Genomic DNA, 26683 nt, shown 5'->3' on the forward strand with positions numbered 1-26683 from the left:
ACCAGCCTCAGAACTCTTCCTGAAGACTGGAGTCCACACTGACCTGGGTCCCTGCAGAAATCCTACCACAGAGCAGCCTTTCTCGCTCTGCAGTAAGGCTGGCCAGCTCTAATGTGTGTTCATGAGAGGTTCTTCCCTCTCTGCGCCTTCTAGGGCAGAGCTTCACTCAGTCTTCAGCACACAGGAGGCCCCAACACTTTCTGGATTAGCTGACAGGTCATTCAGACCCCAGGGTGCAACAGCTCTCTGAAGTAAAGCCTTCAAATGCCCAGAGCCCCTCAGTCTGTCAGCTGAAAAGATAAGCTCCTTTCTCCTTGTTTTTGGTGACAGAAGAATGAAGGATTAAATTATCAATTAAATGAAGCAAGCTAAATGAAAAACAAAGTACAATGGCAGAGCCCAATTTTTTTTCTTTCTTGTCTCAAGTTGTAGACTGTCTTTCTTGCCCTTCTTAGAAAGCTGTGCAAATGGAGCAAACATTTTCTAAGAGGAGCTCAAGTCAAATGAGCTTAAGTTTGGAAAATGTTCTGACTTGAGAAAGATGAAGCACAGCTCATGGAAATCTGACTAAGGGTTGGCATTTAACTGAGGATCAATCTGGACTATGACAGGTGACCATGGAGCAGCACAATGCTTCCTGGTTTTGCACAGATGAAGGCAGGGATCTGAGAAACCCAAGGAAGCCTCCTCAAACACTTTCTACACCAGCCTCTCACAAAGCTTAAAATCATACCATTAACAATTAATTGATAAGTTTCTACTTTAACATTCATGTTTTCCTTTGAGCAATTTCGAGACATTACTATAGTTATTAAAATTGCATTGCCCTTTGAGAAGAGTGAGTCATACCAGCTGTCGGCATGTACCAGGGCACTCCTGAAATTTTAAACTTTGCTGGGTAAGAGGAAGAACTTAAATGACTGACAGTTAGGAGAAGAGACACAGGTCATTCTGAAGGGAGCAGATTTGGGAAGTCTAGGTTCAGGTGGCTCTGTCCATGGTGCTATGAGGCAAGGCCCTAAAGTCTTGTGCAAAGGAATCAGACTTCAAAGAAACTCCACAATTGCCTGTCTGTTGTTATTTATCCTGCACCCAATTCCAAAACATGATGAACTTACAAAGCAGATGAATTGGGGAAGTCATGGCAATGACTTTACAGGATTACATGTAAAGATATCCTGTTGACCCCCTTTAAATAGGACCCCTCCCAACTCTCAGCCAGTCCTAAATATTCCCAGGCAGCGCCCCCCTGTAGAGACCTAAGAATCTGTTTATTCTCTGGGAATCAGAACACTACTGTGCTTCTTAAAGCCTTCCCACCAAAATGTTCCAGAAGGGACACGGAGCAAGAGGGAAAACAGAAGCCCAGCTAAGGCCTATCAAAAACGCAACATTTTTTTTCTTTAAGTTTTACACTTATCTTACAGTTAGAGTTTGCATTCTATTCCACAAAACATCTGCTTTTATTCCTACCTAATCTCCCCCACTAAGTTTCTGGGTACAATGGATGTTCCAGGAAGCAGCTTTTAGAGCAGAGGCAAGGACCTCCCCAGGGGGCTCAGCCTTCTCTCCTGCCATCTGAACCATGTGTGGGCAGATGCCAAGCCCTGTGGCTCCAGGGGCACAGTGAGAGCCATAGGCCCTGACTCTGTGATGGTCAACCTGCTCGTGGGGCTTCTTAGGAACCGGAGAGGGTGCCTACTTAAAGCCTGAATGGTACCCACCCTGAAAGACTGTTTGAAGAATTAAAGGAAATAACACTTGTGAAATGCTCCATGCCAGACACTCCTATTAATATTTCTTTTCCTCCTCCTTAGTTAAAATAATGTCCTAATTGGCTCCTCAAGGCTACAAGGACCCCTCCAATTTGTCACTGTCTAACTCTCTAGCCTCATTTTCTGCTTTTTCCTTCCAGTCACCCAAGGCTCAGACTCCAGCATTTAGTCTGGGATGATCTAGAGACCCCATGCTCTTCCACAGCTCAGGACTGTTGTGTGTGCTGATCACTGCCTGGAATGCCCACACCACAGCCTCCCATTTCACCAGGGAACTCCCCCTCACCTGATAGGATCCAGAAGGAGGCAGCACCTCATCTGTGAGACTTCTCAGCCCTCCCTTTTTCCATGGACCTTGCGTGTACTCCTGACGCAGCACTCATCATACACTATCTCCATCATTGTCCATTTCATCTTTCAGAAGTCCAGCTCCTTGGGGAGTGAGACTTCATCTCTGCATGTCTCATCCAAACATGGGACACTCAACAAATGTGTGGTGAATGAATGTGTATTGGGGAGGCAGTGTTTTTAATGCTGGGAGGGAGAGATAGGGGTTAAGGAAGATGGAAGATACGCTTGTTTAGCACTAGAGCCTGTGAAAATGGACTGTCATGCCCCAGAGGGCAGGGACCCCATCTACCAACATCTGCTGGTCAGTTCACAACCCAGTGCTGTAAGATGAGAGGGCTGCCAAAAAGATTTCTAGATATTGATCACAATGGGAACAAGGTTTTTACTTGCCTATGAGTCAAACTATATCTTCTCCCCCACACAGGTCCAGGATACTGGGCTCAGACCACACACACACACACACACACACACACACACAGTACTCTAGTTATTTCCTACCACTTCAATTTTGCCAAAACTTTTATTCTTGAATGGGTGTTTTGTTCAAAACTTTGTGTTTTTTTCATTATAGTAATTTTCATTATCTTATCCACTTTGTCTTCTGCAGGCTGTGTTTTTGTTATATTGTCTTTTGTATTATTTTATCTATTTTTCTAACCTTAGATCTTTAAAAATGAGATTCTCTTGGAGAAAGGGAGCAGGTATGAGACTTCCCATGACCAGGACACAGAAGTTCCCTATACTCCCTGCCCTCGGAAGTTCCCAGATTAATAATAAAAACGGGGGTGGAGGGACCCAAAAAAGACGTATTGGTTCTTGAAAGGCACACAAAGATGGGCCCCAAATAGTCTCAAGCTCCTCAATACCCAGGTTGCAGGGGCTAAGTGAAGTAGGAGGCTGGAGGGGCCAGAGGAGGTTGCAGTGGCTTCTTCGGCAGGTGTGACTAGCTACCACATCACGAGGCTTTAACCCTCAAAGGACTCAGGACTGCTCCGTGGGTTTTTGGCCAACATGGCAGACTGCTAGTTTGATTATGAGGTGGGTGCCTGGACTGCTTGCTCACACAAGAGCCTTCAGTACACTCCCCTGCTCCTCCCTCAAGAAATATTACCATTTATGCTGAATGACATGATTCAGCTCCTCCTAAAGGAGGCTGTAGCCACTTTCTGGTACAGGACAAAGAATGGCCAAGACAAGAGGTAATCAGATCTTTTATTTCCAGCCTCTCCATGCCCTATCACCTGGGTTTCCACCAGACTTTCCAGTGGGAAGTGGGGATAGAGGAAGGGGGGTCACTGGACAGCCAGAGGCCACAGCCACCAGCAGCTGCTCTCAACATGTTGGTAGAAGTGGTCCCAGCTAAGGGGTTCAGTCAGAGAGAGAGCAACAATGCAGAAAGATGAGCCAAAGGGTAGAGGATGAAAGAAAGGGAAAAAAAGGCACCCAGTACATAATGAGAAGGTGGGTTTATGTAGCTAGGTGTGCATTTTAACCTTTTTCTTCAGGAGCAGAAGATGATCTGCTTGTCTGCTAGCTTACTTGTTGGCATTTGGAATTATAGACCTTAGTTCTTCATTCAGTTACTCTAATTAGGCCAATTTATGCTCCTGTAACCTAGGGTTCACACTTCGGGCCTCATCCCTTTTCTAATAAAACTTACTCTTCAGGTCATCTTAGCCCATCTTATGCCTTTAACATATTTTTGCACTGATGGCTCCCAAATTTATACAGCCCAGAATCCGAGTTAGAATTCCTGATTCCCCCTGCCCCTTCTCAGACCCATCCCACACACTTGATCCTCTAAAAGTCTTCATCACTAAGTAACGACTCCACCCTTCTAGTCAGTCAGGTCAAAGGTCTTTCTATCATTCTCCACTCTCTCTTGTACTCCCACAGGAAACTCTGTTATTCAATCACTTTCCCCCTTGCCTCTGCTGTCACTGTCTGTCACCATTATTCCTTATGTCAATCATTACAGTGTTTTCCTAACTGACCTCCCCCTGCTTCCACTGTTGCCCCACATGACTCTGTTCTCAATCCAGGTATCAGATTGGTCTTTCAAAATCTAAGACCACATCACTTTCCTGCTTGAAATACTCTAACAGTTCCATATGCCTTGAAGTAAAAGTCAACGTCCACATACTGTCCTATGGGGTAAGTTCCCTACCTCCACCTCTCTGATATCATCTCCTGTCACTTTCCCCTCACTCTTTCCACCCCAAACATATTGGCCTCTTTGCTTCCTTTTATACACCTTAAGGCTTTCCATGTGCTATTTCTTCGGTGTGGACATTCTTGGCCAGATATCCACATAGCCTGTTCCCTCATACACTCTGAGTTTTTGATCAAATGTTTTCTCAACTGTGAAGGCCCCTCTGACTACATCAAGTGACCAGTGAAGGCAGGAACTTTGTTCCCTGATGTATCCATGACATACAATACAGCCTAACACAGTAGAGACACTCACATATTTTTAACTATGAAGAAATCTACCTAAAGGTAGGCATTTGATCCAAGCTAGGACTACTGGAATTGCTCTCCTGGGTCTGTGAACCTTGAGGTATGGGAAGAGAGAAAAATCAGATGGAATGAATCCATCCAGCAGTGATGCTCTTACAGTCTTGTCTGCAGTCTGTCCTGTTCTGGATCTTAGTTTTCTTAGCCAGGTTCTTCAGTAAGACCAGTGACCTATTCTACCTCCTACCAATACTCCCCCCCACCCCAAATTAGCCAGTATCACTTTCTGCTGCCTGAAACAATGACTCTGATTGGCTGGCTGTCTCCTTTCCCAATTTCTTTTTTTTTTTTTTTTAAAGATTTTATTTATTTATCTGACAGAGAGAGATCACAAGTAGGCAGAGAGGCAGGCAGAGAGAGAGAGGAGGAAGCAGGCTCCCTGCCGAGCAGAGAGCCCGATGTGGGACTCGATCCCAGGACCCTGAGATCATGACCTGAGCCAAAGGCAGCGGCCTAACCCACTGAGCCACCCAGGCGCCCACCTTTCCCAATTTCTATGCTCTCATGTTCTTGGTTCCCCAGCTCCTCTGCAGAAGTGTTCCATGCTTCGCGAGAACACTAGTCAGTCTAATCTAGTTATTTTGTTACTAAGTACTCCTCCCACTCTAAGATTCCATTCTCCTACCATATTCCTTACAGCTCCAAAATGTGAGTTGATTTCTCATTTTACTGAAAAGAAATTGGAAGCCCAAGAATTTGAACTTGGAAATTGTGTGAAAAGAGTCCAGAATTTAGAGTTTGATTGCCAAAGAAAGAACAAAGAATTCAGAGTGATTGGCCAATTGTGTGCTCAAAAATGGTCATTTTCATCCTGGCAGAACAGAATAAGCTAGAACGGCAGGGCCAGTCATCTTCCTTCACAGTGTCTAGGACTGAGCCCTTCATCCAAAATCACAGTTGCCAGAATAAGACAACCTTCCTCCCCCAGCACCCACCCCCAACCAAGCAACAGCTAGAGGCCTCCACTAGGCAGCATAGTTTGCTTTCTAAGGCCAAGGCTGGCCACAGAAAATCCTCAGAGATTATGCCAACCTGGCAGACCCAAATCCACCATGAGATCTGTCCAGTGAGCTGGTGCTACCCCACTTCTCTGACATCACCAGGCTTGTTTTCACCAAAAGGAGACTAAGCAGGTGTAAGAGAGAAAGAACTATGGATAGAAGCTCTTTAACCAACTGTCATGAGTGCCAGTCACAGCCTTTCTCAACTCTAACTAAAAATGTTTGTAGTTTTGTCTGGACATCGGCCACAGGGCTTTAGCCAAAATGAATTTTCAGTCCAAGATATCTGGAAGTTTAGAAGTCACTTTAACCATCTGACAAACAGTCGATCAGTACCCTGGACAGCGTGTTCTCTGTGAGCCAGAGGAGAAGGACCTCTGAGGGCACTCTGAGCCCAGCTCCGGGACACCAAGTTCTACACTCTGCAGGTGGAACAGCCCAGCTGTCCCATCTTAGTCTCTGTCCTAAAGATCATCCCAGGATACCGGGAGGAAAAGCAAACACAAGAACATAAAACAACAAACAAAAAGGTCTGCAGCGGCTCCCTAGTGTAATATGGGGCTGTACTAAGCAAAGATAGTACAGCTTCCTGGAAAAATTGAGACCTACCCAGGGATGTGAAGGAAGGGAGGGACTTGATGTGATAGAGAGAAGGGTGCACAGGGCAGGAGGGAACAGATAGATAAAGGTGAACGAGACAATAAAGTCCAACCCACTTGTTTCCGTCAATACATTCAGCCTTCCCCACCCCACCAGGAAATACCATCTCTGAAAAAGAATGCCCCATCCTGTCTTCTTGTAATTATATTCAAATATAGTCTTCAAATAGAATTGCAAATTAACTTCTGATAAAGCTCTTTTTATTCCCTCTTATCTTTTTTAAAAAAATGAACTTTTACCTTCTAAGAATGGTGACTATATTTAGAACTGGTGAAATGTTGGCCACGGTAGGAGGCTTCTCACATCTACTGCTGCTCTTCCTCCTCTGATTACCCAATTCCATTGTTTCTGGGTGTATTTTCCCTTCTTTTAATTCTAGATCCTCAATCCTATACTCTGCCAGAAGCTGTTCTCTTCTGGAAAGCTTTCAGATTTTTACTCACAGGCTGCCACTGTCTTATTTCCCTTGTCCTATGTTATTTACCTGTTAGGGTTTAATTAGGTGGATATGACATCGTCTTCTTCTTAGGGTCAGTACCTAATTTTCTTTTCCTCCCTGCTTTGAGACAAAGCTTCTGATTAAATTTTATTATTAAAAATTTTTTCTTTATTAAAGAGCATTCTGAAGAACGAGACTCAGGCTAGTGAGAACCGAAACACACTCAGCATACTCGGACTCAGACACAGGAAAGGTGAGTTCAGTCCAAAACCAAAATGGAAGGCAACCTCTTCAATCATTTCCCATCAGAGTGACCAAGGTGCCTGCTTTCTCCTCACATAAAATCATCTCTAAAAAGACAGACAACTTTCACCTGGGGGGAGACAGGCTCATTTCAATTGGCCCATTGCAGGCTTTGGTAAACTGGTCCCTGGGGATCCTTCGAATGGCCGAGTGTGACCGTGGGGGCTTTCTGAATACTGACACTACCTGATCCATGATAATGAAGACTTAAAAAAATAACAGAATACCACCGAACTTCCCTCTCCTTTTGGCTTCCGTAAACAGAGAGTTTACCACCAATGGGATGGATGAATTCGTATTTGCTAAACTGAAGCATGCTAGTCAATAGGATGGGCTTCATATACATGGGCCAGGACATCCCAAAAGCAAGAACTGGGCAGAAGGATCCAGGCCAACTTGACTCTTCCTTGGCAGTCTTGTTCCTCAGTCCTTCGGCTTGTGCAGGAGGGATAGGTCAAAAGAAGAAGGCATAAGGACACTGAGAACACTATAGTTATGAAAGAAGAGGCCAGGCAGAAATAAGGAAGTAAAAGCATCTCCCTTCCTGGGGCTCCCAGCCCGGGCATCTTGACACCAAGCTGCACCCGAGCAACAGTTCTACCCAAGGCCGGCTGCAAGCAGGCAGGCACGAGAAGGCTGGAGGCGCAGGTGGAGAATGGAACACCTTCACGGAAAACCCTCCACAGATGGTGTGTCACAATGTGCACAACATTCTCTGTGCCGAGGGATAGCCTTGGGCACCATGCGGAAAGAGTCAACAGCCCACCAGCCCGAAAGGACATCCTGTCAGTGACAGCCTGAGTAACCAACTGGATACCAGTGTGGGAGTATTTCAAAGAACGACATAAAGGAAACGTTCTGGGGGCGGGCTGAAGAACCCAGCCAGATTAGAAGTTGCAGACAGGATTCCTGGCCGGCAAGATCCTGCTTAATTTGCCTGAAGTAAATTGATTAGCGACAGTGCTCCCATAACTCCTAACAAGGAAGACAACTGGGTGAGCTGCCAGACAGGACTGAGTTGGGCAGTCACCTGCTGGAGCTGAGGGCGGGCAGGGAGAAGCCTGCACCCCTGCAGACCTTCTCAAAAGCACCAGGTGAGGTCAGAGAATGGCCAAGAAAACAATAGCAACAAAAACAATGAAGAAAATGACAATGGATCAAATCTAGTCACAGGGAAGTCAGAAGGAATTATTTTATTCCTGAGAATTTGGCTAGAGTCACTCTTATCCAAAGGGGACCATTGGCTCAAGGCAACCATTGTCATAAAAATAATTCCCTTCATTAGACCAGAAGTCCTCATGCAACTATTACCTCTGGCTTTTCTCTCTAAGTCTCCAGGGGAACGATGCTGGGGCACAGCAGAGGGAGAGAGAATGAGACCCCTGGTTTGAGAATTCCAGAGCCTTTGATTTCCTCAGGCTGGAGGGGGCACCACCCCACGCCCTGCCCCCCATCCTTTGCACTGTTCCGAGCACAGAGCTGGGCACAGAGTCAGGCTTCCGGGACAGGGTTGGGTTTGAGGGACAACACTGTGGGTCAGGGCCCTGATTCTGTCCTCAGTGCCCCCCCACCCCCAGCTTTCAGCTCCAGAGGAAGCTCAGAGAAGCTGTAAGGTAATTATACCCGGGAGCAGGTTTAATAAGTGGGGGGAGCCCAATGCAGAGAGATAGGAAGAATCATGTACCTTTCAAGTTATGAAAAGTTCAAGTTATGAAAGTTATGAAAACAGATGGAGGAGTCTCAGTTCATGGTGTGTGCACACATCAGGAATGGAAAACACTATAAAGTTACTTCAAAGCATTGTCAGTGGCATTATTTACCAGTCCAGAAAATGTAGTCCTAGGCAGCAGAGAGGAAATTGAAAAAGAGGACAGAGATTAAGGCACTGAGAAGAAATTAAGAGTCAGGAAGAGGACTGCTTGTTAATGATTCATGGGATAGATTTCTTTGCAAAAAATGGGGGAGAATTTGAGCTTCTAGCCAAAGCCAAAGGCATGGCGAGCAGAAGAAAGAGATGCGAGCCTGGGGCTGGGGCTGGGGGCCTGCATGGCAAGAAATCCCCTGTCATTTCCTGCAGGTGTCACAAAGGCACTGGGTAATTGCTTTCCCTGGGTTGTTCAGAGACTGCTAATTGAACCATGCAAGTCAGAGGGCCCTTGGAGGGAGGCTCTTGGGTGGATGGCAGGAGCAAGGCAAGATCAGCTTTCCTGGGAGGGCCAGCATGCCTCAGAGAAAGCTTTGGGGGTTGGGTCATTAGTGGGTTCCTTCATTCGGGTGGAAAGAAATACTCCCAGTCACTGCCTCTACCTGGGTGGCCCTGCGTCCAATGGACTCGGTCTCTCCATTGGCCTGAGTCAACCTGGCAGCCTGGGGTGTTGGTTACAACTGGAGAGTGGAGCTGAGGAGCCCTCAAAGTTTCTCAGAAAGCCAAGTTGCCTGCGTGGAAGAGAGGAATCCGGAAATTCAACACAAGCACCTGTTTTTAAGTATGGGCATAAAACAGGGGCTAATACAGCCCTTTGCCTGCCCCTCAAGAGAGATCATTCCTGTTTAAATATTTCAGAAGCCACCAGTCTAGTGGTGACCAACCCAGATCTTGGAAAAACAGGATCAGCCTCAGAGTTGGAAGTGATCCTACTCATTCACCCCCAAAATACTGAGAGCCTATTACTAAGTGCCAGGGTTGTGATCGGAGCTGTATCACAGTGATCCTGGGATCTCACTCTGCATTGTCTAGGTAGCAAGCTAGCTGGGACTGGGACGTTTCCCTTCTCTCCGTGGGAGGGATTACACCCAGCTCCACTTCCTGGGGCCAGGGTTTCCACTCTGTTGGGGTGGTGGGGTCTCCAGCTTTTTCTGGGCTGAGGGCTTCCTGGGTTCAGGCAGCTATGTTCCAAGTCTACACCTGGAATCCACTAGCTCCGCAGACCCAGCGTGCCCTTCACCAATAGCTTGCTCTCCCAAAAGCACTAGAAGGGGGACGATGGGAAGATGGACAAGGCTCAGGGTCCCTCCACTTGACTGCAGGTGCAGAATGGGCGCCAGCACCTCTCTGTGAGATGATGAGCGGCTCCAAGGGCCCCATAGCCCTCTTCTCCTATTGACGGTCAGCCCACATAAGGGGGTACCTGTGTGACACTGTGGCACCTGTCCCAAACCTTAATGTAGTAGTTCTCAAGAGTCAGGGGGAATTAGGATGCCCAGCAGGGCTTAACAAAGTACAGGATTCTGGGTTTAGCACCAGAAATTCTAAGTCAATAGGGTGAGAGTGGGAACAAGAATTTGTCATTCTAACCAGGGACCACACCTTGAGAACCGCTGCCTAGTGCCTGAGAGGTACAGAGTAGGGGACCCACCCTCAAAGACAGAGGTAGAATTACTGGGGTGACAGCAGGAGACAAAACTACTCTGGGAAGCAAATATCAAAGATCTTATATTTAAAATGATCATTGGCTTAAGTGTTACAAAGGGGGGAAAAGGTGCTGTGAGAAAAAACAGGTGGGAGAACTAACCTGGATGGAGAGTGCACGGGTCAGGGAAGGTCTCTGTGAAGAAATGCTCTAAGGGAATATCGAATTGCCTTGATTTTCTGGGGCTACCAGGATTCGAATTTTCTGCTCCATTTTTTTAACCTGGGAACTCTGGTATTGAGCATATCTGAAACTATATTTCCATATGTGCATTTGCTCCTGAAGGTAGCTGAAAAGGCCTTTTCTAGACTGTAGATGCCAGGTGAGAACCGATGGTGACCAGACGTGAAAGCTACCCATCTGGTGTTACACAGGACAAGGCAGGTGTTCTGTGACAATATGCTTGCCTCTGCTCCAGGACAGCGCTCACCTCCTTCTGCCAAGGGGCCCTGGATACAGGGGCACACAGGTCACAGCCCAGGGTGACGCACTGTAAGATACAGGAGCCCGTGCACCCTGCTCCTGACTACAGAAAGATTCTGCAGGGATGGTTGGGTTTTAGGTTCTCCTCCCCCATGATCAGCATCTCTCCATGGCCTCTGACACTGGGGAAGAACAGTGGATTCCTGGGGACAGGCCTGGGGAGATACAGAGTCACTTGTCCCTGTCAGCCTGTGTCACCTGGACCTGTCACAGCCCTGCTGCTCAGGTGTGTTCCTCAAAATGCTGTTAGCTAGCAGCTATACCAGCACAACCTGCGGGCTTGTGAGAAACACTTCATTTTGACTCCTCCCCAGAGCTCCTGAACTAGAATCTGCATTTTAACAAGACTGATGATGATTTGTGTGTGCACTGAAGACTGGGAGACACGATTTACAGAACTAAACTCAGGGATGAGGTAGCTTCCTTGGCCACCAGCCTCTGCCAATGGAATGTTCTCAGGGCTCCTGTTTGGGGATCCCCAAGGCTGTCCATCACCTCACTGCAGGTGCACAGAGGCCAGTGGGCTGGTGGAAGGGATGTGGAATGCGGAGCTGGACAATACGAGTTCAAGTTCTAGTTTTGCCACATAGCTTACATTTCCTCTTTCAAATCCTCAGGCTCCCAATCAGCCTCACGTTCCTCACAAAGTTGTTGCCAAGATCAGATAAGAAAAATATGTGAAAATACCTTGTCCAGAGGAAAGCAGGGCACAGATGTTAAAAGTAAACACACACATAAATATGTGCACATGTTAGAGAATTCGAAGCTGAACGACCCCCAGTCTGATTTTCCAATAGGCAGAGTACCCCTGAAAACATCTGAGGGCAGAAAAACGTGGGTCCTGACACACTCATCCCCGGGCACAGAAGGAGAAAGTCAGAGCTGTGGGTCTGCTGGAAACTAAGCCCAGGACAAAGCTCAAGAATATAACCTCTCCACACAAATGCTGAGTTCTGTAGGTCAAGTCATGGCCAAGGAACCAGACTTCTAATTGTACTTTAAGTAGTCTCTTAAACTGTAGGTGGTAGCTTTGTGACCTATTCACAGCTGGGCCAGGATGGGTTTATCCTGGAAATCAAAGGATGAAGGTAGAAATTACAAGTCAAGCTTGGCTTGGTGAAGGGAATGTGCCAACAGGAGATGAGATTCCAGACGTCTCTTTCCATGGATGTCTTGCTTAAGATGTTTGTATCCGAGGCTCTCCAGAGGACACCAGCTGGCAGAGACCCTTGGAATCCAAGTTTGGTAAGGCTGGTAAAATTACTAGGATTCACCTAACTTTCTCATTTTACCATTAACTTAACTGAGGTTAAGGACTTGACCTTACGGCAAACTTGGGGTAGAACTTGGGTCCCAGCAACTAGTCTGGGAAATATCATGGTGACAAGAGGTCCTGACCCATTCAGTCACGTAGGAGCCCCCAGAGGAAAAAGGATGGAGTGGTGAGGAGCTGGTGGGGAAAAGTTTCCTGGGGAGGGCTTCACAGAGAAGGCATCTTTGGGTTGTGGCTCTATAGACAGGAGGGCTTGGTCTGGGATCCGATCCTCCCAGACCCTGTTTGAATGTGATAAAGGCGGGGATTTGGGTGGAGGAGCAGGGAGGGAAAGGTAACTTGGGAGGGCCAGCTACATGGATCAAGCTAGGATCGGTGCGGGTATGCAGACCAGATCAGGATGCCCCTGAGCTGGTGGAAAGTTCAGAAGTCACATTTATGAGACTGTCTTTCGGGGAAGCCTCAGGAGGGCTGCGCCGGGCCAGGCCAGATGCCCACCTGCAGGGGAGGAAAGAAATTAGGTGCTTGCACAACAAATGACCAGAAAAAGTTTGAGCCAGACTCTGATTCCATTCAGAGGTGTTTCCAGCAAGAGCCCCGAGAGGCCGAGAATGGAGAAGAGCAACCCATGTGCCCAGGTATGATGAGTTTCTTGGGAGGTAGAGCATTAGCTGCTGAGACCAGGACAGTCTCCGGTAAGTTGAGATGGCCTGTCACCCTGGCGTGGAGGGTGTGGGCCACTGGGGGAACACCCTGACCTGAGGGTGTCTTCCGGAGAGAGAGGACAAAGACAGCCTGGATGAGGACATGGGGCTGGAATCCCCACTTCTAGACCTGAAGTGTGAAGACGGGTGAGTGGCAACTGAGTTGTGATTCTAATAGCTTAAGTTATGTGCCAGGCACTACATGAAGAAATGCAAGGACTAAACATATCAATAAGGTCCCCAAATCCATAGGAAACCTTAGATATGTACCCATTCAAACAGGAAACCTGAGTGCTATTCTCCTCTCAAAGACCCAACAAAATACTGCAGAAAGACAAATTAGAGAAGAGAGAGATTCGAGCTGAAGTAGACTGGGGGCGGCTTTGGTGGGAAGGAGAATCTGAGTAGGGGTTGGCTGGGTTGGGAGCTGTGGGAGGAGGTGAGGTAGGGTGAGGGGTGCTCCAAGCCAGACAACATACACAGAAGTAAGTACATGGAACGTTCTAGAACTGTCAGTGTGGGTGGGCATCACAGAGCAGCATGAAGGTGCAGTCTGCTCTGTAGCTGGAAGTACAAGCTGACACAAGATCCCTGGGTCTGGACTTGATTCTGAGCCTGTGTGGAAACACAAGAGGTTTTTAGAGTGAGAGTGTGAGTGAGCAGAGCTGGACGGTCAGGCAGAGGTTGTTCTTGGCCATCTGCGGTGGGTATTACCAACATCCTACAGCCTCTGCCAGCACCACGTTCTCTCTAATGTCTAACACAGTGCTCTTTCCTGAGATCCTGGTGCTGTCCGTGTTTTGTCAATCTCTCTTTCTGAGTTCCTCTGGGTTCTAAGTGATGAGAAAAACAAAGGAAAATATTTCATTCTAAGATTCAAAGGAACAAGGATTAATTAAATCCTTGGACCTTATTCCAAGAACCATGCAAGAAAAGGGACAGGGCTTATACAAGAATAATCCTTATGAGAAAAAAGAATTCCTGCGCTGGGAGGGGGCTCAAGGAGAAGAAAGAGGGGGAGGGGGCAGGGGAGCAGAGGCAAAGGAGGAGGAGGAAGAGAGGGGAGGGGGAGGAGAGTGGTGTTAGCAGTTAAGATGCACCCTCCCAAAACACAGATGCAAGGACTAAATCCCCCGACGTGTACATGTGACCTTATTGGGAAATAGGTTGTTTGCAGATGTAATTAATATAGAGACCCAGAGATGAGATCGTCCTGGAATTAGGGTAGGCCCTGAATGCAAGAACAAGTGTCTTTGTAAGAGAAAGGAAGGGTAGACCTGACACACAGAGGTAAGGGATGGAGGCCATCTGCGCATAGAGGCAGAGACTGGCGTTTGGTTTCCACAAGCCAGCCAATGCCAGGAGCCACCAGAAGTTGGGAGAAGCGAGGAAGGATTCTGCTCTAGAGACTTAGGAGGGAGCACAGCCCTCCAGACATCTTGACTTTGGACCTCCGGCCTCCAGAAGTGTGAGAGAGTAAATGTCCGTGGTTTTATGCCACACAGTGCATGGTCATCTGTGACCACAGGCTCAGGGAAGTGAGACACCTGGCGGTGCTGTGGCTGAGTGAGTGTTGGGAGGCAGAAGGGAGATACCATGGTGCCATTCTCAAGGAGCATCTAACTGGATGGTTGTCTTTCCTTGGCGAGCTCCATACCAGACACACACAGACAACAGGAAAGACATGTAAACAAACTGGAAGTCAAGTCAAACGCAATCGAAACTTGGAGTCTCGGCACCACCTCTAGCACCAAGAGAGCCAGAGGCCAACTCCTCGGAGGGGCTGTTCTTGGCCTCACAGAGGGGAGGAGGTGGCCTCTGTCCTGGACATTTGTTCCCAAGCTTCAGGCTGGGACCTTGAACGTACTGCTTCCCACTGCTTCTATGGAAGAGCGGCTTTTGTATCCTGAACCAGAGCCTCAGGTCATAAATACACTGTAGTAAAATCACTGGGGGGTTGTAGCCATGAGTTATTTTTAAATGCCACCCAAGGTCCGAGGCCCACAAGGCCCCGCACTCAGGGTACAGAACAGGTGCAGTTTCCCTCCACCTCCCACTGTCATGCTCTGCAATCACTCAGGATTGGGGGCTCCAGCCAGTGGCCCCAAATAGGAGCATTTACTTTCAATGAAGTACACACATGAACAAATAACAGCCGGCCACACAGGGCACTTTACAGGGTTACCAAGCTTACAGATCTTACAGGCCGATCTTTACCTCTAACCCGGAGGAAAAATTCCTGCTTCCCCAGCCAAGCAGAGCTGACCCCACAGCCCTCACAGGGAGAGGAACAGGGTGCTGGGGGACTACACCAGCTGGCTACGACACCAGCCTCCTTTAGGACTAATCACGGATGGGAGGAATTGCTGGTGCATGCAAACACACACACACACACACACACACACACACACACACACACACTCTCACACGCACAGACAGCAGCAGCGGCAGCAACTGCTGGCAGACAGACCAATCCACTAAGAAGCCTGCAAACTTCCAGCCAAGGGTGCGTGAGGGGCATGCACACACACAGGAAGACGGCACCTGGCTCTGCAGCAGGGGCCGGAATCCAGCACCCATGCGGTGACAAAGGGACAAGGACTCCTGCTCCAGGCCCCTGTGTGAGCCCGAGGCTCTCGGAGCAGTGAGCTTGCAGGGAGGGGTGGGGTAGGAAGCACTGAGCAGGGGGGTCCGGGCGGCTGCTCTCCCATCAGGGCAGCTGGGGCTGCTGGAAATGGAAACACTGCTGGAAACGGTTGGTTATAGATTAGGAGGAGGTTTGTCGCTCGTGACCACAGGTGATTAGGAGCTGCCTCTGGCGCCAGTGAGCGGGACTTGAGCCCGTGAGGCCCAAGCATCCCTGTTCAGATTCTGACTGGAGAGAAATGTCAGAGTGGAATGAAACAGAGCTTAAGCAGAAAGCCCAGGATGAAAAACTCTGGCAGCTTCCCAGCGGCCTCAACAGGCAATCTAATAGTGAAACAAAGCCCCTCTGCTGCGGCAAGCAACTTGCCCCAGGGCGGAGGGACTGGGGAAACCAGATTTGGCAGATGAATTCTTCCCTGGGTTGTTCTTCTAGCCTGGCTCTCAGTCCCGGGTTAGCAAAGGCATGTGTCTCCCCAGGCCAAGCTCAGCTGCACAGAGCAGGTGCCAGGTTCTTCTCCTCAGTGAATACTATTTGCAGAATCTACTCAACCTTCTGAAACCTTCCAACCACAGATCGCCTTCACCTTGACCTCTCAATCCCCTTCCTTCCCTTACCCCGAGGCTTGCCCCAGATCCTTGCTGTCCTAGGACCAAAGAAAGTGGCTTTGCCCACATCTTCCGAGCCCTGAAGGCCAAGATAGGGAAGATACCGGAGAAAGGCAGCACCCCTCCCCCCGCCTGAGCCTTCCATAATCATTTCATCATCTCTTTCATGAAATAAGTTAAATTAAAATCCCATGGCAGTATTCCCCTGTGTGCCTGAGTGAGGGGCTCTAGGGAAGGGGAGGTTTCCCACACAGCACACCGCTAGCTGCCGTCCTCAGTAAAGCGCTTTGCTTTGTCAAGCTTTCCTGTTTTAATTGAAATATAATCGACATATCTCATTCTATTCATTTTAGGTATACGATACAATGATTCTGTATTTTTATTTATTGCCAAATGATCAAAAGTCCAGTTACCACCCATCACTAGGATTTTTAGTATTTTATGCCATTTCTTATTTTTACAGGTGTTCCGTGGTATTCTTCATCTCCCCTCCCCTGCCACCTGCCACCTGCTATGGGGAAGTCCTCGCCCTCCTTCTGTCGCTGGGACCCAGCTTCACTCGTCTCTTCACCCAGATGGTCACAGAGGCCCAACATGGTTAGGACGCACTCTCACGCCTCACACACAGGAAGTGCCAAATGTCTGATGCGCTCCAGCCTGCGGAGGGCAGGATTTTTGGTGCTCTCCTCTGAACAAGGATCCCCTTGTAGAAATTCATACCCTGTGAACCAGAAGCTGTTTTCAAGTCTGGCTTAAGCATTCGCAAGAAGCGCTCTGGGAAATGCAGCAGCATGAATGCACGAGCTGTCTGCAAATTGATCTCCCGGGGATAAGGCCCCATCTTCCGCATGCTGCCTGCAGCAAGGGGCTTTTTAAAAATTAAATCCGTCATGGAAAATATGCTGGTTCTTGCTACTTTGGGCCGCCCAGGGAGAGTCAGGTGGATTTTAAAGCCTGGAAAGTGAGGGGTTTGAGGGGTGGCTGGGTCCTGTAAGCAGCCACAGGTGTAGTGGGAAGAGGGCTGAAAGAGGTATCGAGCTCCCTCAGACCCCCAAAAGCATCACGTCCTCCATATTGGTCCAATTCTCCTTGGGGTCTCTAGGCACCTCCAGAAAAGTCAAACCCGAAAGCTGAAGCTGCTGCTGCCCTGTAAGTCTGGGGGATGGGCAAATTGGCCAGTGCCTTCCCTCGGGAGGCCTTCTCTTCCAATCCTTCTAAATGATTCAGATTCACTGTTCTCCCACCATCCATGCGAAGACACCTTCCTGATTGAGTGTCAGCCATTCAACCAAACATCTGTGCCCTGTCCACCATGGCATAGCCAGGTACCCACAAAGGACTGAGCCTGTTTTCTAACAGAATTACACAGGACACAGGCAGGCCATGCTATGGTCTCCAAAGCCATCCTCTGGTTGACAGCCTCCTCCCAGGGAACCGAAGGCTTTTGAAACAGAACTGTTAGCCCCAGATGAGCGAAGTGGGGTCCCCACTTAGAGGAGGGGCATGAAAGCAAGAACGAGTATGGTCTTGGCGGTTGCCAGACTTGAGTCCAAGTTCCAGCTCCATTTAGCTTATTGGATTTGGGGCAAATTATTTCACCTAACTGAACCTTAGTTTCCTCAGCACCTTAATGAGATAACGGTGCATATAAAGGCTTTAGCACATACTAGGTCTGGGAGATACTTAATAAATGGGGGTGATTATTATTATTTTATGGTGGCATCAGTGGTACCTACAGAGGCTGAAAGACCACTATACCCAGGGTCGGGGAGAGGGATGAGATCGGATATGTGGGCAAAGTTTCAGAGACAGAAAAAAAGGCGAGGTATCTCTACAGAAACCCAACTTATAGTCAAGGCACTAAAAATCTACAACAATAACAAGAAGGAGGTTGGTGTACTTGTGTGTTCATTTGTTGGTTGCACGAATGGTTGGTTGGCCCACTATTCATCCATTCATTCAATTATCGAATGCTTACTTTGCACCAAGCTCTAAGAGAGTTGATCAGGAAAGAGAGGTCAATCAGGTAGACAAGGCCGAGGCCTTACAGAGCTTCTAGATTGGAAAAAAAAAAAAAAAGACTTTGAGTGAACAATTCATTGGAAGTATGACGAGAGCTACAGAGAAAAAGTGACTGCTACTTATTGGATCGAAAGACACAGGCCCTCGCCTACACTAGAGAGATTCAAGAGACGCTGTATAGAGTCAGGGCCCATTGTGGATTCAGAGCTTCACTCCTGATCCCTAAGTGAAATACAGCCAGGACCAGACCATTAAGCGACACTAGTCACAAACAAATTTTCCATCAACAGAGTGTGCAATGAGAAGAACTAAAACTGGGCAGGCCCATGAACACACATTACACAGAAACGGTCCATGTGGACATCTGGGTTGGGATAGATTTGGTGTGTAAGCTCCTGAGGCAGGTGTTCAAAGTCTCCTTGGAGGGGCTGAACTAACATTCACTTCCATTAATCTAAGATCTCAGAAGGTAGTTATTATTATGAAAAATCACCTGGGCTGTGATCCTAACGCTCCACTTACTAAAAGCACAGGCTAGAATAAAAGCCACCGTGACTTACTGGAAAAATTCATAAAAACATGTTCAAAGCCAAAGAGCACATTTTGGAGAGTGGGAGGAGCCCTTAAACAAGGAAGCCCCAGAAACAGGGCAGATGGGTAGGAACGTGAAATGTGACTGGGCTAGTAAAGGACTGGCAGGGCCTGGGAGAACGCCCTGGAGAGCAGCCTCTCACTGACACGGGGGTTGCCGCTGCTCACTAGACATGAATGCACCCCTGGAGGGGCGATGGGGGAATGCTGGGAGAAAGGAGGACGCTGAGAAAGCAGGGAGACTCAGCCAGTAGTGTCCACTCGGGGTGCCACCGAGACCGAGTGAGACGGATTCCCTCTGCTAGGGTCATCTTTGGCTTCTGAACGTTTCACAGACACGACCCGGCCATTCTACAGGTCACTGACCATTTAAGGCAGAAGAGACACTGAAGAGCATCTAGTCCCTGTTTCCTAGAGATGTCTGGGAAAACACCGGCTCTGACAGATGTCAATAGCTATATTGGAGTAGACAGTAGAAAGTCCTAGTGAGATTTAAAAAAGTGTTGGGGGGTGGGAGACAAATAAATGTGTGAAATGCTGGACTCACCAGTGGAGACCTCAGGAAGCCAGCTTGCTCACCTGGGGACTAAACCCATGATCTGGGACTCATTAGCACTACCCTACTTGTTAGGAGTCAATCACACACTTCTAAGAAAATATTAGGCAGGTACATTACTCTCTAAAGAACTGCCCCGGCCCCATGGGTCTCTAAACCTGGACAGATCTATTCTAACTTGTGGTAAACACACTGTGTAATAGTAGGTAAGGGGTAAGGTAAATTATAACTTCCCTCCCCCAGCACCTACTCCACACCGGACTCTCTCATTCTCTCTATCCATTCTGCCCAAAGAGGAAAAGGATCTGAATCAAGCCCAACAGAGTCATTATTTGCCAAACCTCACTGATCCTTTGGTGCTACTCAAGAGGCCCAGGCACAGATCTTGGAGTCATCTATCTAGATTTCCAGGTGTTAAACTTTGGCCCCTACTTGCCTTTTAAAACTTTTACCACCTGATGGGCTCTCTTCATTTCCAGAAAAGTTGAGCTCATCAGTAATCATGATGAGAACAGCACATGCACTGAAACCTTGTTATGACAAAGAACCCTTCTACGGTACCATTCCTATTCCTATTTTATAAATGAATGAATTGGGGCCCAGGGAGTTTAGATATCCAGCCTGTGGTCACCAAGGAGAGTCAAGATTTGAACCCAAGAACTCTGACTCCAGAGTCCACATTCGTAGCTGCCACTCTCTCTTGCCTCCTTATGCTTATTCTATGAGCCACACTATTAGGGCTCCTGCTCTGCTTCACTCTGTTACCCCCTTTCCTATGGACAATGGAAGGAAAGTAACTCGACTGTGCCCATGTGTATGTGGAAGGCGCTGTGCCCGGGCCACGATCATCCTTCCCATAGCCACATTTTGGAGTGAACAGCATGAATCCACAGAAGAGGAACAGCTGTACAATCTCTCTCCCTGCACCCCCCCCCCCCACCAAACACGTGGCTGAGCCCAGATACAGAGATCTAGCTTCAAAGCCCATATACATCCCAGATCGTTACTGTTTCCTTGGAGGTGTCCACATATATCCTAGCCACCTCCAGTTCAAGCTGATTCATAACAAAGCATGGAGTGGTTTCACTGTCTCCCATCCCCCAGGGATCATGATGGGGCTCTGCTATAGGTTTTTGGGGTATTAGGGAGGATCCTTAAGGATACACGGAAGTCTACACAGGTCCCTAACATCATCCCCTGATCTTCTTGAGGGAAAAGGGCCTTGGCTTTGATTTTTATGTTGTTGTCCTGGAAGTATTATGGCCTTACCACTCACATCATGTTCCCATCCCCCACCCCTAATTCCAACACCCTGATTTTATTATCTTCATAATTTGACAGTCTAATAGATGATTTTAATTCCACAGAAGACCTCACTATGGAAGGATGACAAATGTGTATATATATATATATATATATATATATATATATATGTTATGTAAAGATTGTTTTTAAACTTTAGGCTGTGATGATTCAATGGAGAAGGAGATACATTGCCAAGCACCTGGCCTTGGGATCTTTCTCTCCATCTTACCACCTTCCACAAGAATTTGTGCCGAAAGAAAACCAAGAGGCTTTCCAGAACAGAGCTCTTTTTCCAAAGCCTCCAATGTCTTCACCTTCTCCTCCCCAGAAGAAAATGCCCTTTGGTTACTGAGGAGGAGGATGGCTAGAAATGCATGTGCAGTATTTAACGGTCTTGACACAGTTCACTATGGCAACCTCAGTCACAGAAAATAGGCATCAGTAGGTCCCTGCTTTGAAGCTGCCAGTAACTCTAGTCTCAGCTCCCTCCCAAACACACTAGGTCAGGGCCTTATCAAGCTAAGAAAAATCCATCCTGGAACACATTACCATAAACACAATTGATGCAAAACATACACACAAAGAAAGAGAACCACCCCACCAATTACCTACATGCCAAGTATCCCATGTGCGGACCACTGTTAATTAGCTAATTATCTGTCTATGATACATCATTTAATTGTGGTACATTTTCTCTCCTGTCCCAGTGATGAGCAGGACAACCCAAGCTCCTAGGTGGCACCTGCTGGGACGTGAACGCTCATCCCAGGTTGAAGGGACAGTAGAGCCCAGCTGAGACACTGATTAAAGAAAGTGTCTGGATACACACAAAGGGGAGCACAGCCTGCACTCGGAACTTCTAAGGCTGAAGGTAGATGGACAGAAGAATACAAATAGGTATTGAGAGGTTCCTAAAGGTATCATGTCACTTTCTTTTTTTCAATGCATATGATCCTCTCAATAAACCTAATTAGGAGGGACTTTCATTAGACCCTTCTTACAGATAGCTTAGAATAGTTTAGTAACTTTCCCAGGGGTACACAGCTAGTCAGCAGTCAAAACCACGATTCAAGGGGCGCCTGGGTGGCTCAGTGGGTTAAAGCCTCTGCCTTTGGCTGAGGTCAGGATCCCAGAGACCTGGAATCAAGCCCTACATCGGTTCTCTGCTCAGTGGGGAGCCTGCTTCCCTTCCTCTCTATCTGCCTGCCTCTCTGCCTACTTGTGATCTCTGTCAAATGAATAAATAACATCTTAAAAAAATAAAACAGGATTCAAACCCAGGTCGCTCACCCCAAAGCTGGTGTTCCATTTTGTGTATTACTGATATCATTGCCAGGTTAGCCTACTGCCCAACCAAAGGGAAGTATACGCTGCCTCTCCCGCACACCTGGCCATGGTGTGGTCATCACTCTGCGGGAGAAACTTCTGATGTCTCCCAAACTGGGATATTACTATGATCCACTATACAAATTAGTTCCTTCCTCCCTCCCTCCCTCCCCGCCTCCCTCCCTTCCTTTTTACTGTACACGTTTCTGAGTGTGCTGGGAGATAGTGAGTATACTTTGGAGAGAATTTGTGCCACCTCTGAAAAGTCAATAAACCAGGAGAAAGCGAAAGCTGAAGAACACCAACACGGGAAAAGCGGAGAGTCAGGCTTTACCGGAGGACACAGTGTTGATTAGCCTCAGGAGCACGTGCAGGGTTTGGAACCGGCCACTTCTTGGCTGTGACCTTGGAGAAGTGATTCTCTTCTCCACAGGTTCTTAGTTTATTCCTTTGAGAAATGGGACTGATACTATAAAGCCATGAGGCCATTCTCAGGACTGAATAAACTGACCTAAAACACATCCTGCCTTCGTGCTGAAGGTTGCCGCTCGCCCCATATGGGGAGTTGATGATAATGCTAGTATCAGCAGTGTGCAAGGCTCTGAGTGCAGAGCAAAGGCCACTCAGGGCCTGGAGGAAAATGCCCAGAAAGGCTTGGACCCTAGAATGCTGAGGGCCTGGGGTGAGGAAGGCTCCACTTACCCTTGCATTTCACGGATATGTGCCACATCCCTCAGAAGAAACAAGGATGCTGTGCTTTCCTCTTGGCAAAACCCGGACCCCCTGGTGACTGAACAAAGATGTCAGAATGGCCTACTTTCTCCCTCTGCAATGAAACCGGTGAGAAGAATGAGTGCTGACCCCTCTAGGGGCGGGAACTAGAGACCGCGGGCCAGAACCGCCCCCCCCCCAGCATCCCCCAGCCGCCAGCACCTCCTCTGCCCTTCGGAAAGTTCTGCAGAGCGAGTACCCTCCATAAGCAAAGGCAGAAGAACTGCCTCCTTATTTGCCAGAAGGCGCGCGGTGACAAAGAGCAGAGTGGAGCAGCCTGTCAAGTGGATAAAACGAAATGATGATGAGCCACAATGGATGGGAGCTCGCACTGTGCTCGAGACCCTGAGTGTGAGAGCTTTGCCGGCAAGACCCTATTTGAGCCTCACAGTTATGGTACAAGGTAGACCACCTCATCACCCTCATTTGAAAGATGCGGGAACATTAACAACTCTTGCAGAAGCACTAAGTGGCAGAGGCAGGACACAGACCGGGTCTCATCCGGCTCAGTGTCCACAGGCAGGGAAAATGCTGGATTGGCTTCCGGGTCCTGCCCCTTTCACCCTTGCCTAGGACTTCAGGTGTTTGGGGAGGAAACCGAGGAAGGTGACAGGTCCCTTCCTGAGTTGGGTCCCAAGAGCAGTGCCGGGAGCAGGGTTGTAGTCACATACATGGATTTGGGGATGGGGTGGTGAGGGTAAGAATGTAGAGGCCAGAGAAGGCCAACGAGCTGGGAGAACCTGCAGGGGGCCTGTGCGGTGAGTCAGGGGTGCCTCTAAATCTTTGCCTACTGACCCGGCTCTGTGACCTTTCTCTGAAAAGTCCTATTTGTGAAATGAGGGTGGTGGGAAAATAGAGGAGAGACTGGATGGCCATGGGGGCACCGCCAGCTCCGAGTTCCTGCTGTGCCGTAGAGGACTTCTCCAGGCCCACACAACTCCCCAAGCAGATGTCAAAGGCACTCTGTTCTCAGGAATCTTTGCAAATAACACTCGATTTTGCCAAGACAGAAACAGCCACAAGAATACACTTTACTTTGCCAGGAAAAAAAATAGCTACAAGAATAATTCATGCATGTAATGTTCCTGTCTTCTATGCCCTATGTTAACGATGAATTCTCAGAAGGACACAATGAGAGATTACAATGGCAATGCCAAAATGACAAGCCTCTTTTTTCCAAGAAAAACAATGCCTACCTCTTCCTATAAAGGATCTCCCTAAAATTGTCTTGGCTCCATACCAGACTCATAGGCACTTACCATTGGAAGGACATTTGAAGGTCAACTGATGTGACTCTCCATTGGGTGTCTCAGTTTCCTCCGCCACATGTCTGATGGTATCTAGGGAGTGTCTAAATACCTTAAGAACCATTCCGCACTGCCTACTTGGACACCTCTGACCTTTCCCAAGTTCCTTTTCATATCTTCTACAACTTGGATGACTCCTCTACACCTTGTGGCCACACAGGCCCTGCCCAAGCCTCTTCCACCCCAGTCCTTCAAAAATGCCACCCCCGGGGCTCCCCTTCTGCAAGAGCTGTCAATCACTTTGCACTTACAAAAACAATCTGACCACTGAGGCACTGTTGTTTTTGTTGTTGTCCTTGTTTTTTTTTTTTTTTTAAGACAGATTTATTTGATTCACAATTATTCCAAAATGATTACTACTCCAAATAACCCGAACTGCGCTTTTTTTCAACCTATATTATCAGCAACACTGAAAGCTGATTATAATCAACTTGCTTTCATAAAAAGAAGGAAAAAATAAAAAAGATAGACTTTAGAAGAATCCACGTGGCTAGAAGGACAACCAGAAAGCATTCCAGGCTCCCAAATAAACAAGGAAGTACTGTGAATATATACTTCTCCACCACGGCCCACTCTCCACGAGAATTTGAATGACAAGTTTTCAAATCACAGACCCATAAAAATGATCCAGCTACAACCTCACATTTGACAATGTGGAAACTGGGGTGCAGAGATCCCATCTCTTTCTCTTTGGCATCCCCAAAATGCTCATTAATCCTGAATACTGGGTTAGGCACTGAGGATATCAAGGTACTGAGGCCTTGCCCTCCTAAGTCTCTGAGCAGAGACTCACACACGACAATACAATTAAAGGATTTAAAATAACTGGAAGCAGGGGCAGCTGGGTGGCTCAGTTGGCTGAGCCTCTGACTCCTGATTTTGGCTCAGGTCATGATATCAGGGTCATGAAATAGAGCCCTGCATCAGCTTCCCCACACCAAGCATGGAGCCTACTTAATATTCTCTCTCTCCCTCTGCCCCTCCCCCTGCTTGTGCTTGCTCACTCTCTTAAAATAAAATAAAATAGGTGGGAGCATATTGTTGGGGCACCCAACGATAGGCTTTTGGAACCTTGGACAAGGAACTTGAAAGACAAAAGGCTATTTTCTTCTTCTGTGCCTTGGCTCAAATTGCCCCTCCAAATGCCACAGCTGCCCTCTCTCTTTATTAGGCAGACTCCGTCCTGTAAGAGTCAGCTCAAGTGTCTCGAGCCCCTGCCACAACGTTTACTTCCCAACTCCCCCTTTAGCGGCCCTCCTACTCCGCGCTCCCGCGGCATCTCGTACGAATCACACCCGTCGTACTCGGCATCATGCACTGCATCCAGCCTTCCTGGGCTCATCTCTGTTAGACTTTAGGATGCAGGGGATTGAGACCTGAGTGTGGTTCAGCTTTGTATGTTGAGGCTCATTCAGCTGGTGCACACTGGGTTCGATGATTGAACAAATAAACATTTCAGCCATCTTAAGGGTTAACAGGCGTTTGTCACACACAGCAGGAGAAAAAAGAATGCCGGGCCGAGGAAGCCATAGGCAGAGGCCCAGGGCTCTAAAAGGGTGTGGCGTGCTTGCAGAGCAGGGCAGAAGCGGGCAGAGTCCTCATGCTAAGAGTGGTCAGGATGGCAGAGCAGGGCATGGGAAGAATGGCTGAGCTTGGCGTCAGATGTGAAAAGCCACAGAAACCATCCTGAAGTGTACAGACCTTATCCTAAAGTTAGGGTGGGGGCAAAAAGTCTTTACAAAGGAAGTGACATGATCCAATTTGTTTCTAAGGTCACACCACTGGCCAAAGAAGGGAGCACTGCATTGAACACTGACACAAGGCAGGAACCTACTGTGCGCTGCAGGACACAGGGACGGTCGGGAACGAGGCACCATGTCCCAAGAGCTTGGGCTGAGCCCCAAGGATGGAAGTAAAGTGTGGACCCAGGTTTGAGAGCTTAGGTGGAACCAAAAGGATTTAATGAGTTACCTGAGACACAGGAGAGGGGGAGAAGTCAACCACAATGCCAGAGTCTCCAACTTGAAACACCAGCATGATACATGGACCAGCATGACACAAGCATACACAGAGGCAAGGACCACGAGAAGAACAGTGTTGGAGGAAAGATTCTGAGGTCATTTTTTAAAAAAGATTTTATTTATTTATTTGACAGAAGGAGATCACGAGTAGGCAGAGAAGCAGGCAGAGAGAGAAGAGGAAGCAGGCTCCCCACTGAGCAGAGAGCCCAATGCAGGGCTTGATCCCAGGACCCTGGGATCATGACCTGAGCCAAAGGCAGAGGCTTTAACCCACTGAACCATCCAGGCGCCCCCTATGAGGTCATTTTTGGAAAGGTTCTTAAAACAAACCTTCCTGATGGTTTCTATAGATCAGAGCTACCTTGTTCACAAGAAGAGACAGATGATGGGCAAGAAATCAGTCAAGAAAAATCTAAAGAGTATAACACAAATGAATACTTTAACCCTCACAGAGATGGATGGAACAATCCTGATCACTTGAGGGTGAAGGAAACAATTTCAGACAAGAAATCTTCTCTGGTTCTTAAAATTACTCATCATTTCACAACCCATTAAATAGGCCGGTGTCTACAAGATATTTTCTAGGCAATCAGATTCCATACCTTTCTGATTTTCT

General features: G+C 47.9%; 1 protein-coding gene across 2 annotated transcripts in view; it reads right to left on the reverse strand.

Moving 5' to 3' along the window:
- Positions 1-26683, reverse strand: part of KCNH1 (potassium voltage-gated channel subfamily H member 1) — a 384330-nt gene that overhangs the window by 62780 nt on the left and 294867 nt on the right. The gene's annotated exons all lie outside the window — the stretch shown is intronic.

The sequence above is a fragment of the Mustela nivalis genome (assembly GCF_964662115.1).
Source record: "Mustela nivalis genome assembly, chromosome: 16".
NCBI lineage: Eukaryota > Metazoa > Chordata > Mammalia > Carnivora > Mustelidae > Mustela > Mustela nivalis.